The sequence below is a fragment of the Hyperolius riggenbachi genome, chromosome 3, assembly GCF_040937935.1.
Source record: "Hyperolius riggenbachi isolate aHypRig1 chromosome 3, aHypRig1.pri, whole genome shotgun sequence".
In the NCBI taxonomy this organism is placed as follows: domain Eukaryota; kingdom Metazoa; phylum Chordata; class Amphibia; order Anura; family Hyperoliidae; genus Hyperolius; species Hyperolius riggenbachi.
Genome location: NC_090648.1, coordinates 344,088,877 through 344,104,146, shown reverse-complemented (window position 1 = coordinate 344,104,146; position 15,270 = coordinate 344,088,877). Strand labels below are relative to the sequence as shown.

General features: G+C 45.5%; 1 protein-coding gene across 5 annotated transcripts in view; it reads right to left on the bottom strand.

Annotated features, from left to right (window-relative positions):
- Positions 1 to 13,431, bottom strand: part of APAF1 (apoptotic peptidase activating factor 1) — a 182,981-nt gene extending 169,550 nt beyond the window's left edge. For 3 of the 5 annotated variants that reach the window (XM_068276987.1, XM_068276986.1, XM_068276990.1), the window contains exon 1: positions 4,953 to 5,487. The gene's annotated coding sequence lies outside the window, so the exon portion shown is untranslated. Of the gene's footprint in view, positions 1 to 4,284; positions 4,307 to 4,952; positions 5,488 to 13,410 lie in introns of those variants that run through there. The other 2 variants (XM_068276989.1, XM_068276988.1) reach the window with 2 other exon arrangements.
- Positions 13,432 to 15,270: the final 1,839 nt, after the last annotated feature.

Here is a 15,270-nt window from a genome sequence, read left to right as displayed (position 1 = left end):
GAGCAAATTGATATACAATGTGCCACAAACAATAATTAGTAACCGTGCCTACCTATCCTGAGGTGCCTGATCTGTTGCGCGGGCGGCAGCAGCATCCTCCATATTCCTTCAGCAGAGCTAAAGAAAAAGGGGATGCCATGAGGAGCGTGAATAGAAAAATGCGGACATAATACATTTGTAGGGTAATGTACCTTTAAATCTGTAGTAATCCGTGTGCAGCTGATGGACAATAGGCAGCAAAACAGTTGCCCTGCAATGGAAATATTGCCTTTAGCAGCGGTAACAAGGTAGGAGACACATTCCTGTTACATTGCTAAATCCCTCTAGCCGGCACCTACTTGGCTCCTGCTTCCTGCAGGATTGTGAGTGGCAGTAACAACGTCTCTGCGACGGTCCGTCTCCCAGCGCGTCCTCCTAGACTGCGCCAGACTCCCGAATGCTGCCCGTCATATGCGCCGCTGTGCCCCGGAAGTGGATCCGACCCGGAAGCCGGAAACAAAAGTCTCCTCCTCCCAGTGGTGGAACGCACGCCGGATGAGTCTGCCGCCCGCTCGCTTCGCGCAGGTTTACTGCGCACTCCGCTCCATAAGGTGCCCCCAGAAAGATCAGGCAAGAAAGAGGGGGCAATCCACCGCTTAGAGCTGTTTAAGCTCAAATAGCGGGGCCATCACACCGCAGAAGGGCTGGCTGAGTGGACGCTGTACCACCAATACAGCGAGGTAGGCAAAAACAACAACGAGAAAAAAAAAAAAAAAAAACGCTATTAAAAACAAAAGAAAAAGTTGAAATGACAGTCCTGTGGGTAGGACGAGGAAAAAAAAGCACTGGACTGGGGGGAGGGTCTCAAAATTTATACAGACAGGTCCTGTGGGGTTAAGGGGCGGGATTAACCCCGTAGTAAGGCTGCCATGGAAATGGAAAGGAAATACCTCGAAGGAAGGGGTAAAGAGAATGATGCACTCAGCCTTTGGTGTCGTTTAAAGATCCAACGTGGTGGACACATTAACACAGAGCCTTGGCTGAGCCAACCTTAAACAGCCACCTCGACCAAATCTTCACTAGTTTAAGAATGTGCACTTTGCTGTGATTATGGGTGCGATCCATGCAATTATGATTCCTGATAAAAATGTAAAAAAAAGTTGCAGGAAGATTTTTCTAACTGGACAGCAAAGCAAATAGCACACCACTATGTTTGCTATGCAATTTGCATGCACTCCCATTCATTTAAGCAGGGCTGTGGAGTCGGAGTAATTTTGGGTACCTGGAGTCGGAGTTGGATGATTTTTGTACCCAGTCCACAGCCCTGCATTTAACCCAATCACAAATGCAGGAAAAATACAGCAGGCATTTGTGATTGGGTGTAATGCGGATAGCACTACTGCGTACAGGGCACCACGATTACTATGTTAATCTTGGTGCCCTTACAATCAGTAAAATGCATGAGCTTTGAAAAACAGATCGAAGCTTTTGCAGCATGGAAGGGTCACAAGAGTTTGTGAACACAGTACAGAAGATGCTTTACAGATGTGTTGGCACACAATAGGCAGCCAAAGGGTTCTCATTCAGTTGTATGCACACATCCAAATTTTGCTGGCCAATCTTACCACTTCCATATAGAATAAGAACTCAGCTACACACTGTTCATTGTATATTATATTCATATTATTCAAAATTTGTTGGCCCTCATACTACATGGAAGTGGTAAAATTGGACTATTAAAATTGGATGTGTGTTCGCATCACATCCCAAAGATGCTGTATTGGGTTGAGATCTGGTGACTGTGGGGGCCTTCATAGGGGGCAAAATCAGTAGCGCAATATTTGCAAATTTTACAATATACTTATACTTTAAAACACCAATCCAAACACATTGGGTAACATACAATTTTCCCCAAAATATGGATATAGCAAATCATATTGGGCTCTATTCATAAAAAAGTTGTGGCGAAAAAACTCCTGGAGGGAAAATACCGCAGCGGTATATTTTACACTTCCGGGTGGTCATTCATAGAAATCTTGCCAGCTGCGATAGCAGAGCGGAGATCTCCCGCTGAAAGCTGGCGGTAAGCTGTCGGAAGGCATGCGGAAACACTTCAGACGGCAGAGTCCCTCCGTGCACTGCTCTCTCTGGGAGGTCTGTCCCATTCACTTGTATGTAATCCGCAAAATCAGAGGAAGCGGTATTTCCCGTCCACATACCGCTTCCTCTAAACTTTATGAATTGCCATTTTGTTACTTTTTTCTAGATAAATCTAGAAAAACACTGCAGAAGGCGGAAATTTCTTGCTCTGCTGGGGGATTGTAGATTTTCATGCGGGAACAGCTTTTATGAATGCCCACTTTGCTAAATGGACGGGAAAATCCGCTGTTTTGAGCGGAAAACTTGCAGTAACCTTTTATGAACAGAGCCCATTGTCTCTTTTGCGTTTCCAGGGATAGAAAGAGAAAATAAAAGGGTGGAGAAATAACGATTGGCAGATCAGCCAATTTTTAGGCTCAGGCCAAAGCAGACAGTGCAAGATCCACTTCAGTGTGTTGAAAATGTTTGCAACTTTATAATATTTTGCAACCAGTTGCAATAATTTATACTTATAGCTATCAGAAAGTGCAACCTAACCATTGATTTCAATGTTTTTGTATCAGAAAATGCAACCCAACCTAACCCTATTCTCACATAGAACCCTCCTCTACTGGGCAACTAATACTAATACCCCCCCCCCCCCCGAAGGAAAAAAGAACCTCCCTGGTGGGCAACTAATAACCCACCCTGGAGGGAACTAAACACCAGCAGTTGCAAATAATGACAGCCGGGAAATGTGAAAGAAGGTGGGGCATGCACAGTTAAAGGGAACCTTAAAGTGGATCCGAGATGAACTTTTACACATTGCATTATTGTGTTCCTTTCCCATTGTTTATAGGGCATTCCTCAAGCCTAATACTTTTTTTGTTTTAATACTCTAATTCCCTATAAACTAAACAAGCCACACCCACAGGTTTTCAGAGAGCCAAGGCACTTTCAGACAGTAGCAAGGGCTCATGGAAGCTCAGTCTGGGCAGGAGGAAGGAGAGGTATTTCTAGCCAGAGATTTCAGAGGCAGAGGGGAGGAGGGAGGATTAGGTTTTTTTGCTCAAGATGCAGATAAGCCTGCCTCTGTGTAATGTTTACAAACAACATGGCTGCTGTCATTGTATCAGAGGAAGAAATATTCATATAACAATAACAATAATATTTATATAGCGCTTTTCTCCCTGGGGACTCAAAGTGCTGTGACCCTGCATTATGCAGTCTCAAAGGCTAGGGAAAAGAGGTGAGTTTTTAGCCTTTTTTTTTAAAGCTGTCCAGAGAAGGAGCCTCTCGTACTGATTGTGGAAGTGAGTTCCATAGAGTAGGGGCTGCATAGGAAAAGGCCCGAGCACCAAATGTTAAGTGTATCCTGGGAATAACCAGCTTCATCTTGTTGGCAGAGCGGAGGGTGCGTGGAGGGGCATAAAGTTCCAATAGATCCGCTATGTATTTGGGTCCCATGTGGTGTAGAGCCTTGAATGTCAGCAGGCAGATCTTAAAATTGATTCTCCATTTTACTGGCAACCAGTGAAGAGTTTGCAGTACTGGGGTGATGTGTGAGCTGCGGGGGGCATTGGCTAGGAGTCTGGCTGCAGCATTCTGTACTAGCTGTAAGGGGCGCAGAACCTTATCTGTAGATCCGATTAACAGGGCGTTGCAGTAGTCTAGGCGGGAGGATACAAATGCGTGAACCAGGGAAGGTAGGTCTTCAGCTGGGATAAGGTGTTTGATTTTCGCTATATTTCTTAGATGGAAGAAGGAAGACTTGACGACAGCTGATACCTGCTGTCTGAGTTTTAGATTTCCATCCAGGATCACCCCAAGGTTTCGCACAGAGTCTTTATACTGTACAGTATCTCCCCCAATTGCTAGTTTGAGGTGGTGAGCGTTTTGAACTTTATCCATCATGTGTGGACCACCTACCACCAACACCTCTGTTTTGTCAGAGTTCAGCCTCAGCCAGCTGGTGTTCATCCAATTTTGTAAATCCACTAGACACGCATTTATGGATGCTGATGGGTCTTGGGTTCCAGGCTTGAAGGACAGATACAGTTGTGTGTCATCTGCATAACAATATTCTAGTAAAGCTGTTTGCAGATAGATTTGCTGTGTAAACTATCTAAACTTTAGATAAGATATATAGACAAGTTACTTGTTATAGTTAGTTTTTCATCTCGGATCCGCTTTAACTCAAAAACAAAACCCATGAGTTTCACTTACCTGGTGCATCTACCAGCCCTATGCTGCCATCCTGTGCCCTCGCAGTCACTCATGGTTCTTTCGGTACCCCGCTGCCAGTTAGTTTCGTTTTTGCGGACTGGGAGTCAGCCGGCCACCATGGGTACCTTTTTACGCATTCCCGCTGGTGCAGGAAGCTGTCGCGGACATTAACAAGTACATTTTTACGCGTTACAGGTGCAATGCGCAAATTTTTGCAGAGGCCGACCTCTGCTACTATGCCTGTCAGGTCATCCGTTTGTGTGTCCTTTCCTTCGATGATGTCCGATCCAGAAAACACTGCATTTTCCCTCAATTGTAATCCAAAGCTAGGGTGTGTTGCTGTTTTCAGTCTCTAAGCAGCAGCAAACTGTCTCATGTTTCATCAGCTACAGCATATAGATTGACAGGATTGTATGGTACACCGTTCCTTATTCATTTACAATATAAAAAGAATATGCCAAGAAGAATATTCTTTGAAACACCAGGCCTGTATCAAACTTCATTACAGTATCTATAGATGTCTGTACACATGGCCACATACAGAAAGCTCTACACACTAGAAACCAGGAAGTGTCACTGCAGCAGGCTAAAATACCCGCATATTCCCTTTACTTAGCCACCATGGGGACTTTAGCAAAGCGTAAAATATAGAACACAGTCTGCCTCACCTGTGACTTTCTCTTCCTATTATTCACATTCTGCCGCAATAACCACGCAAACTACATCTCCCTGCTTGCTCCGCGCCATGGGCAGCTCCACATTCCGTGTAACCCTTTCAGCTGGAAGCCTGGCTCTGCACCCACCAGCGCTGCGCTCTCTGCTGGTGTTGGAAAGAGTTAATACATGCCATTGCCTAGTAGCACTTCCTGCTTTTGCTACTTCCTGTTTCCCCTGTCCTGTCCACTCCACTCAGCTTGTTGTCATGCAGAATGAGATCCTGGGAAGCAAGTCTGGCAGGCAGCGATTACAGGCTGCTATGCTATATAGAAAACTTGTTTATGGTTTGTGTTTACATAGTGGGTGACACTGCCGGTGTGTATACCCTGACGTGCTGCCAGGAAGCGGTCCTTGTACACAAATGGCTGGAGCCTAGTGATGGGAATTCCGGCTCTTCTTGGAGAATCGGCTCTTCTGAATCGGCTCCCATTAAAGAGCCGGCTCTTACGGCTCTCAATCGGCTCTTCATTAAATATCACTAGACGCCACTCAGAATCGGAGTAAAAGCCCTGCCCCCGTCTCCATGACAACTCCAGACTGCTTCTCTCGCTCGGGCAATCCCTCCTGCTACTGCTCTGCTCTGCCCCATACACTCCTATAAGCTGCACGAGGAGGACTACATCTCCCAGCATGCCTCAGCACCCTTTATTACACAGCAAATCAGAGCTGTGTGGGGCGGCTGAGGCATCGGCTCTTTCACAACTGAGAGCCGGCTCTTGTCGTTCACAGCAAAGAGCCGGCTCGTTCGCTAACGACCCATCACTACTGGAGCCACTCCCAGTCCCCAGCGCTTGTCTCTGCTGTCAAGAAGGCAGAGCTGTTCTTGGACACTTCTGTGCATGCTGTGCTCCTGTCTGTGTAACTAGGAGATCCTGATTCACACAAGCTGCTTTCACTTATTATCAATTAATCATATTAGAAGGAATGGGTTATCTGGCGATCGGAAGTCATTTCTTCAGCCCCCAATATCTAAACCAAACTTAAGAAATTATAATTCTATCAGTCATTGAGGATATCTGATGTACTGGTAAATATCTGTAGGTGACCATACATCTAGCGGTTTTGCTGCCGATCAGCCACCTGGTTCGATAATTATTATTGAAATGGATTTCTTAAGAGTCATCAGGTAAGTAAAAACATAGCTGATTTACTTACCTGGGGCTTCCTCCAGCCCCTTGAAGCTGTCTGTCCCACGCTGACAGCACCGTTCGCAGCTTCCGGCCCGGGGTCCCCGCACAGTGCAGAGGACGACCTCGAGGTTGTCCTTATTGCGCCTGCGTGAAGCGCCGCTGTCAATCAAGCTCATGTTGTCTGCGGCGTACTACGTGTACCTGATTGACAGTGGCGCTCGCAACAGGCGTAGTAGCAGAGGTCGGCCTCTGCACATGGAGCGGACCCCGGACTGGCGGCTGCGATCAGAGATGCGGTGTGGGACATGTCAGCTGCAAAGGGCTGGAGGAATCCCCGGGTAAGTAGATCAGCTATGTTTTATTATACCTGATGACTCCTTCAACCTTTTTTCATACAATATGAATACTGTAACACAAAAAAACATTTCTTTCACTTAGGGTTAGTGGTTGGCATGGCTGAAGCCTTTTATTGTCTCATCACTCAAAATTACTTCATGCCAGAAGGTTTGAGTCTTGTCTCTGTGCTCTTTGGCATATTGTAAGCGGAATACTTTGTCGCATTTGCATAGTAATGGCTTTCTTCTGGCAACTCGACCATGCAACCCATCTTTCTTCAAGTGCCTCCTTATTGTGCATCTTGAAACTGCCACACCTCATTTTTTTCTGTATTTCACCTAAAGCTATTTGTTGGGTTTTCCTTGCATCATAAACAATTTATATGGCAGTTGTGGCTGAAATCTTGTCTACCTGACCGTGGTATGGTTTCAACAGAACCAATCGTTTTCCACTTCTTAATTAGAGTTTGAACACTTCTTATTGGCATTCTCAATTCCTTGGATATTTTCTTATATCCCTTTCCTGTTTTATAGAGTTCGGCTGAACTGACTGCACATTTGCAGTCCTGTCCATGCGATCTCCTCAATCACACTCCTGTCGCCGGGAGCATTCTGTACATGCGCGGCTCTCAAAAGAATGAACAGCGCATGTGGAGAACGCTCCCAGCAATGGAATCCAAGCTCCCAGCAATTGAGAAGGGTGGGTGGATGGGACTGCGCATGCACAGTCGGTGCAACTGGAGTCCTAGTCGCACATCTTACAAAGCCTCCAGTGGGAGAATGGAGGAGCTCTAGAGGACACCGGGGGACTTCACGGACTATGAGGGGCTGGAAGAAACCCCAAGTAAGTAAAAGTCTACAGTATTAAGGACAGTTCAGGTGTGCTTTAATGCAAATTGCATGCAGCTTGAATTAATTGCACCTCATCGACCATCTCAAATCAACACAACGTTATAGGTGTCTCAGGGTGGATTAAAAAGGGCACCCAGAAAAGCCGATAGAATATTGGTAAATTTACCAATATTCTACTATTAAAGTGGGGAAAAAAAGATATTAAATATCGGTAAAATAATAATGATATTTTTCCACAGCTAAACCTAAGCCTATTCTCACTCTGAACCCTCCCACTACCAATGCCTAACCTTAACCACCCACCCTCACAGCTAACCTTAACCACCCACCCCCCACAGCCAACCTTAACCACCCACCCCCACAGCTAACCTTAACCACCCACCCCCACAGCTAACCTTAACCACCCATCCCCCACAGCTAACCTTAACCACCCATCCTCACAGCTAACCTTAACCACCCACCCCCCACAGCCAACCTTAACCGTCCATCCAAAAAAATAAAAAAACAGCAAAAACATGCATTTTTGGGATATTAGATAATTCAATGGCCATAGGTGCCCATTGAATTATCATTAAAGAGAACACGAGGTGGGTATTTTCAATCTTAAGAGGACACAGAGGAATGTTCTGTGCATAATCACATGCCTCTGTGTCGCCTTATTGCTGCCTCTAGCCCCCTCCAGGGTCTGCTGTGCCCCCCTGTAAAAAGCTCCAGGCTAGCTACAATCTTCTTGTTACTAGCCTTCTATTTACCTGTGACATGTCATTCAATGGGCACTCCCACGCCTCTGTCCTCGCCACTGCTCGCCTCCGTGAGCTTCCTCCAATCGGAAGCTAAGCCACAACCCAGGAAGTACCTCCCAGGTCGCTGCTTAGCTTCCGATTGGAGGAAGCTCTTGGAGGCGGGCAGCAGCGGGGACAGAGGCGGGGGAGCGCAGATTGAATGACATGCCACAAGTAAATAGAAGGCTAGTAACAAGGAGATTGTCGCTAGCCTGGAGCTTTTTACAGGGGGGGCACAGCAGACCCTGGAGGGGGCTAGAGGCAGCAATAGAGAGACACAGAGGCATGTGATTATACACAGAACATGCCTCTGTGTCCTCTTAAGATTTAAAATACCCACCTCGAGTTCTCTTTAACCACTAGAGGACCACAGTGTTAAACCCCCCTAAAGACCAGGCCATGTTTTGCTAAACTGGCCACTGCAGCTTTAAGGCCTCTCTGCAGGGCCGCACACAAGTGATTCCTCCCCCCCCCCTTTTCTCCCCACCAACAGAGCTCTCTGTTGGTGGGGTCAGATCGCCCCCAGGTGTGTTTATTTTTTATAAATATTTTATTTTTTTAATTAAATTTTGCTATTTTTTATTTTATTTTTGACACCCTTCCTCCCCATCAGCCTATCACAGCGATCGACTGTGATAGGCTTCAGCCTATCACTGCCGATCACTCCTGTGTCCCCCAGGGGGACAGCTGTGTCACACGGCTGTCCCCAGTACAGCGCTGCCTTAGATCTCAGCGCTGTACAGCCTAATTAGACGGTGGTTTCGCTGTCTAACAGTCTCAGAGTGGCGATCGCCACTGGGAGACTGAAGGCGGAGCGGAGCTATGCCTACCAAGTGGAGATGGCGTGCGCGGTCTCCTGCATAAGGCAGCCCCAGGACTTGACGCTAATTGGCGTGACGCGGTCCTTAAGGAGGAGAAATTTGGCCGCATTGCGTAAGCCAAGCTATAACTTATGTGTACTGCAATGGACACTGCACCTGTTATAACATATACATTAACCACTTTAGGATCCATGGTACGCATATCCACGCCCCTTTAAACTTCAGGTGTGGATCAGGGGCGTAGATATGCGTACTGCTGCCTTACCGTCGCGTTCACGATCCCCGCGCTTTTTTCCGCCGATCTACCGTCGCAGCCCCCTCCATCTGTGATCAGGATGTGAGAATCTTTTGATTCACAATCGCGATCACCGTTCTGGTGTCTTCGGAGTGCTCGTTAACGTCAGATAAGCTCTCAGACCCGACACTTCCGGTTCGGCTGTGTTCTATTAATAGAAACATGGTCTCAATAGCACCATCTTGTGGCCAAAAAGTAAAATACACCTATTTATGCCACTATAATGTTTTCCATAGCAAGTTTATTATTATTTTTTTTATTTTATTACTTTTAACCCCTTCCATCCCTGCCCCACAGTTACAGAAATAAAACACTTGTTAAAAAAAAATTAAAAAAAATTACATTTAATTTTTTTTTACATAAATAGTTACCTTAAGGACTTTTGTAATACGGATGTCATGAGTATATTTTTTCAAAAAAAGTTCTTGTAATAAGTGGAAAAGTATTAAAAATCCCTAAATGGAAAAATGCTCCTTCATTTCCAGTTAAAATATTATCACCATACATTGTACTAGGGACACAATTTAAACGTTCTAATAAACCGGACAAATGGGCAAATAAGATGTGTGGGTTTTATGTACCAAAGCACATTTTATTTTAAAACTATAATGGCTGAAAACTGAGAAATAATCATTTTATTTATTTTTTTCCTTATTATTCCCTTTACAATGCATATAAAATAAAATAATTCAGAGCAAAAACTACCACCCAAAGAAAGCATAATTTGTGGCGAAAAAAAACAATATATAGATCATTTCAGTGTGATAAGTAACAATAAAGTTATTGCTGAATAAATGGGAGGAGCGCTGAAATGTGAAAGTTGTTTTGGTTTTTAAGGGGAAAAACCTGTGATCCTGAAGTGGTTTTAAAAGCCTGTATTAAGCAAGTTCTGACTCGTTATCAGTTACAAAGCAGAGATGTGAACAGCCCCACAAAATTGTATAATCAGTGAATTGGCATGCAGAATTATTCTGTAACGTAACTGATATAGTGTGAATGCACCGTTATTTATCAAATCATTGAATCAAGCCTCACAGGGTCCTCATTATCAAGATGATAGCTGGAAATAGCTATACCCTAATAACTTAATATCATTCACCAGCTCAATGTACGTGCAACACAAACTAAGCAGGCCTCATAGACGTCATAATGCCACCAAAACCAGGTATGAATTGTCCCATATAGGCAAGGTCAATGAGATGAAAATAATTAAGTTGTTGATGTATGTATGCAGTTTTAATATGGACCAACTGATTTACTCCTTGGTAAGATTTGATTAGGCTATGTTCAAGCTGAATAAAGTTGCATACAAAATACGCGCAATCCTGCCACTGTTTGGAATTACTTGCATCTCATTAACCATCCCTAGTCCCATAAACCAGCATCATCACCACCAGCTTGTACTCTTTTATGAGCCATGCTGTTTGCAGAGTACCTTTGTTGTCAATAAAATCATCTCAAGTACCCCTAGACATATATATGAGGTGGCCATACACTGGTCGATTTGCCATCAGATCGACCAACAGATAGATCCCTCTCTGATCGAATCTGATCAGAGAGGAATCAAATGGCTGCCTTTACTGGAAACAGATTGTGAATCGATTTCACTATGAAACCGATCACAATCTGTGAACCTGCAGCTGCATACATTACCTGATCCGGCCGGCGCGAGTCCCCCGGTCTCTGCTGTCTTCTTCTCCGCTCTGGGCTCCAGGGCTACAGCTTCACTGAACTTCCTGCCTGGGGAAGTTTAAACAGTAGAGGGCGCTCTACTGTTTAAATTTCCTGTCCGGACAGGAAGAAGTGAAGCCTGCCGGAGCCCAGCGGAAAAGGAGCAGCGGGGATACGCGCTGGCCGGATCAGGTAATGTATTGCCGCTAGCGTTGATCGTCGGACATTCAAACGCTGCTATCAATGCACTCCCGACCCGCCGGCGATCAAGCGAAATCTTCAGCATGGACGGATCGACGGGAACGATCGATTTTGGACGGAAATCGATCGTTCTGTCAGTGTTTGCGCAACGATTTCACAGCAGATTCGATCACAGTGATCGAATCTGCTGTATATCGGCAGGAAAATCGTTAGGTGTATGGGCCCCTATATACTGTAATTTGAAATAACCCATACTTTTTATTATAAGGACTAAATAAATGTTTGATGTTGGAAGCTAATGGTCTTGTATTCAGTGGCATATCTAAGGTGCTATGTGCACCAGTACAAGTTTTATATAAGGCTCCCTGAAGTACAGGTAGTCCCCGGATAACGAACGAGATAGGGACTGTAGGTTCGTTCTTAACTTGAATCTGTTCTTAAGTCGGAACATTGTGCCATCTCTGTCCCCTGTATCTCCTCTGTGCCCCCCTGTGCCTCCAGTGTCCCTCTCTGGGTCACCTCTGCCCTCTGTGCCTGCTTATACAAGTTTAACCACTTCAGGATTCTGCGTACGCTTAAGTACGCCCCTGAATCCTGAAGTGGATTCCATGCATACGAGCGGCCGTTCCATGTCAGTTCACGGAGGGTGTCTCCGTGAACACCCTGCGAGCCGCCGATCGCGGCTCGCAGGGTAAATGTAAACACACGGGGAAGATCTTCCCCGGTGTTTACATATATACGGCGCTGCTGCGCAGCAGCGCCGTAGAGGAGATCGGCGATCCCCGGCCTCTGATTGGCCGGGGATCGCCGGCATCTGATAGGCTAAAGCCTATCCCATCAGGCGCAGGACGGAAATCCGTCCTGCGCCGCTCACAGGGGGAGGGAGAGGGAGGGAAGGGGAAGGAGGCCAGGAAGCGCTGCGGAGGGGGGCTTTGAAGAGCCCCGCCGCAAGCGCAAGCAGCCGGCGGCGATCAGACCCCCCCAGCAGGACATCCCCCTAGTGGGGAAAAAAGGGGGGGAAGTCTGATCGGCCTGGCTGCTATCTGATCGGTGCTGCGGGCTGGAGAGCCCACGCAGCACCGATCAGCAAAAAAAAACCTGGCACAGAAGTGGTTAAAAGCCATTTTTTTCTTTGAATTTTTTAAAATCGATTTTCTCAAAAACTACAAGTGCAATTTGAATTTTTTTTTGACTTGTTCTCATGCCATTCGTATCGGCAGGTTGTTCGTAAGTTGAGTGTTCATAAGTCGGGGACTACCTGTGCTCTATACATTGTAATTGAATAAATGATTAGGAGCACCAAAACCTGCTAACCAGAGGAGCTGAAAATGTGATAACCATTGTTTAGTGCATATACAGTATGGAGGTGACCCTTGCCAGCAGGGCACCAATGAAGCGATAATACAGTGGTTGAAGGAGGACCTCTGGTGGATCCCCCCAGTCCAGGAACACAAATGTAGTTGCAACATCGGCATCTCCCATTGGTATGCCTGTGCTTGGATAGTAAAGTATGGCACAAAAGACAATCTATAAATAACAAAGCTTAACTATTAAGAGTTTAATTTGCTCATTAATGGAACGTGACACACCGTTATGATTATTTTGCATGCCCATTTAGGTGTTAACAAATTACAGGGCTTGCAAGGTGTTTGAACTGTGCATTTGAACATGGTGACTTAGGCAACTGTCTGGGTTGCCTATATCAAAAAGTTACTCTGCTCTTGAGCCTTATCACGGCTCAGTTCAGAGAAAAGAAGGCCATGATGGAAGAAACCATTTCCTTGACTGGTTCAAGATTTCATCTTCCTAGACCATATGTCATTTTGTATGATTTATTTGGTTATGGTTGCTAACCGCAATAAAAATATTATAATAAGGAAAAGATCAGTTGGAATAGCCATCATAGTTGAGTATGTTGATTTCACTTTCCCAATCGTTCAGTTGCTGATTGTGAAATCTGTCTGTACAATCAATTGCCTAAAAGGTTGACCCTGGCTTGCCTCATGTGTATTAGACCTAAGTCATGTGGTTCTCCTGTACCTAGGTCTAATGCTTTTGTTAGTGTGGCTAGGAGTTGTTCCTTCAACCTATCAGTGTAGCCAGCTATGGAAGTCGTAATCCTTTACCTGTGGCCAGTCCTGCTGTGTGGACAAGAGGGCAAGTGGCTAGGTGGTGTTCCTTTTCCCTGTCCTCAATCCTGTCAGTGTGACTATATAGGTATTGTTCCTTTACCTGTGACCAGTGCCTCTGTCTGACCTGAAGCCTATGTGTTGTTCCTTCAGCCTGTCAGTAGAACCAGGTAGGCCGGTAGTTCTCCTTTACCTGTGTCCAGTGCTTTTGACTCTTTGGCCAGGAGGCTATGTGGAGTTCCTTCAGCCTGTCAGTGTGACTGGTGCTCCTTTACATCTGTGCCCGATGCTGCTGTGACCAGAAATCCAGGCAGTGCTCATTCATCTTGTCAGTTTATCAGGAAGCCGAATGGGATGTTCTTTTATCCTCTTAATGTGGCCAGGAAATCAGACAATACATACTTGTTCAGTACTGCTTTTAGTGGAATCAGAAAGTCAGGCAGTGTGTCCACTGCTGTTCAAGTGATTAGGGAGTGGATTGCTCAGTGCAGTGATTCCTGTCAAGCATTCATGTCTCTGGTCATGGGGTAGGCCCTGGCATGTGTCCAAACATATTCCCAGACACTGTGACACAGTGATGCAAGTCTGGGATTTGGTGTAATCTAAGGTAAAGGAACACAAAAACATCTTGCTTTCCATGAAGAAGTTGTTAGTATGACTTTCTTGCGTCCAGGAGTGCTTTGCAAGTAAATGTGGAACTTCATGGGCCGGCGCTACTTATGCATGTTCTGTCTGCTTTAATAAAAGCAGCGCATCTAAACATGGACTGGAGAAACCATGGGCCCATTCACACTTGCAAATGCAAAATATAGGCGTTTGTAATTTTGCTGAAATTGTACAGTGATTGCGCTTTACGATTCTCAATCCAGTGAATGAGAATCGAATCGTGATCACTCCAAAATTGCTGCAAGCAGCGTGTTTTCGATTTCTGCAAATATCAAGCGCTGCAGTGTGAATAAACCTATAGACTTTGCATGCCATAGTGCTTTTCCAAATGCCAGTGATTTGCGGGGCTGCAGAAATTGCACTGGAAACGCCCTTGTGGGAATGGACCGTTAACTACCTCAAGACAGCGTCACGCCAATGCCCGTGACCGCGGCGGCAGCACCACGACTGCCTATCGCCAATTGGCGTCAAGTCCTGGGGCCGGCTACTGCAGGAGATCGTGCGCAGGCTCCGCCTTCAGTCTCCCAGCGGCGATCACTGCTCGGAGACTGTTAGACGGCGAAACCGACGTCTTTTAACATGGTACAGCGCTGCGATGTACAGCAGCGCTGTACTGGGGACAGCCATGTCACACGGCTGTCCCCCTAGAGCACAAGAGAGTGATCGGCAGTGATAGGCTGAAGCCTATCGCTGACGATCGCTGTGATATGCTGGCCGGGGGAGAGAGGGAGGGTGGGAAAATTAAAAGAAAAATAAGTTTATTAAAAAAAATAAATATTTGTAAAAAACAAAATACCTGGGGGGGGGGCGATCAGACCCCACCAACAGAAAGCCCTGTTGGTGGGGAGAAAGGGGGGGGGGGGGGGGGGTCACTTGTGCGGCCCTGCAGCTTGGCCTTAAAGCTGCATTGGTCCATTTCAGTAAAAATGGCTTGGTCTTTAGGGGGATTTAGCACTGTGGTCCTCAAGTGCTTAAAGATTGTTTTAGGGAACATATATCCTGTTTATAGGACAAAACAAACTGCAAATTATCAATTAAATTTTAGAACTTTCAACAAGTGTGGAAAAAAATCTTTCATATATTGAAGCATGGAGAAACTACAGTAATGAGACCAAAATTACTGCAATCTAGGACTGCTCTGGTTTAAAAAGTTTTTTTCCTGTCTGAACTTTAAAATCATTTTTCAAAACAAAAATTGACATGCTACAACTAGTAACTCTGACGTATGTAGCAAGTTTGGTGTTGATCGTGTGTCTACGGGCTTAAAAATTTACTTAGAAAAAACATGCACCATATACAGTACTTCAATGCAAGAAGACAACACTCAAGCCGAAATTGAAAATTAGCCTCAAAACGTCGAACAAAGTGAGAAACCATATTTTGCGTA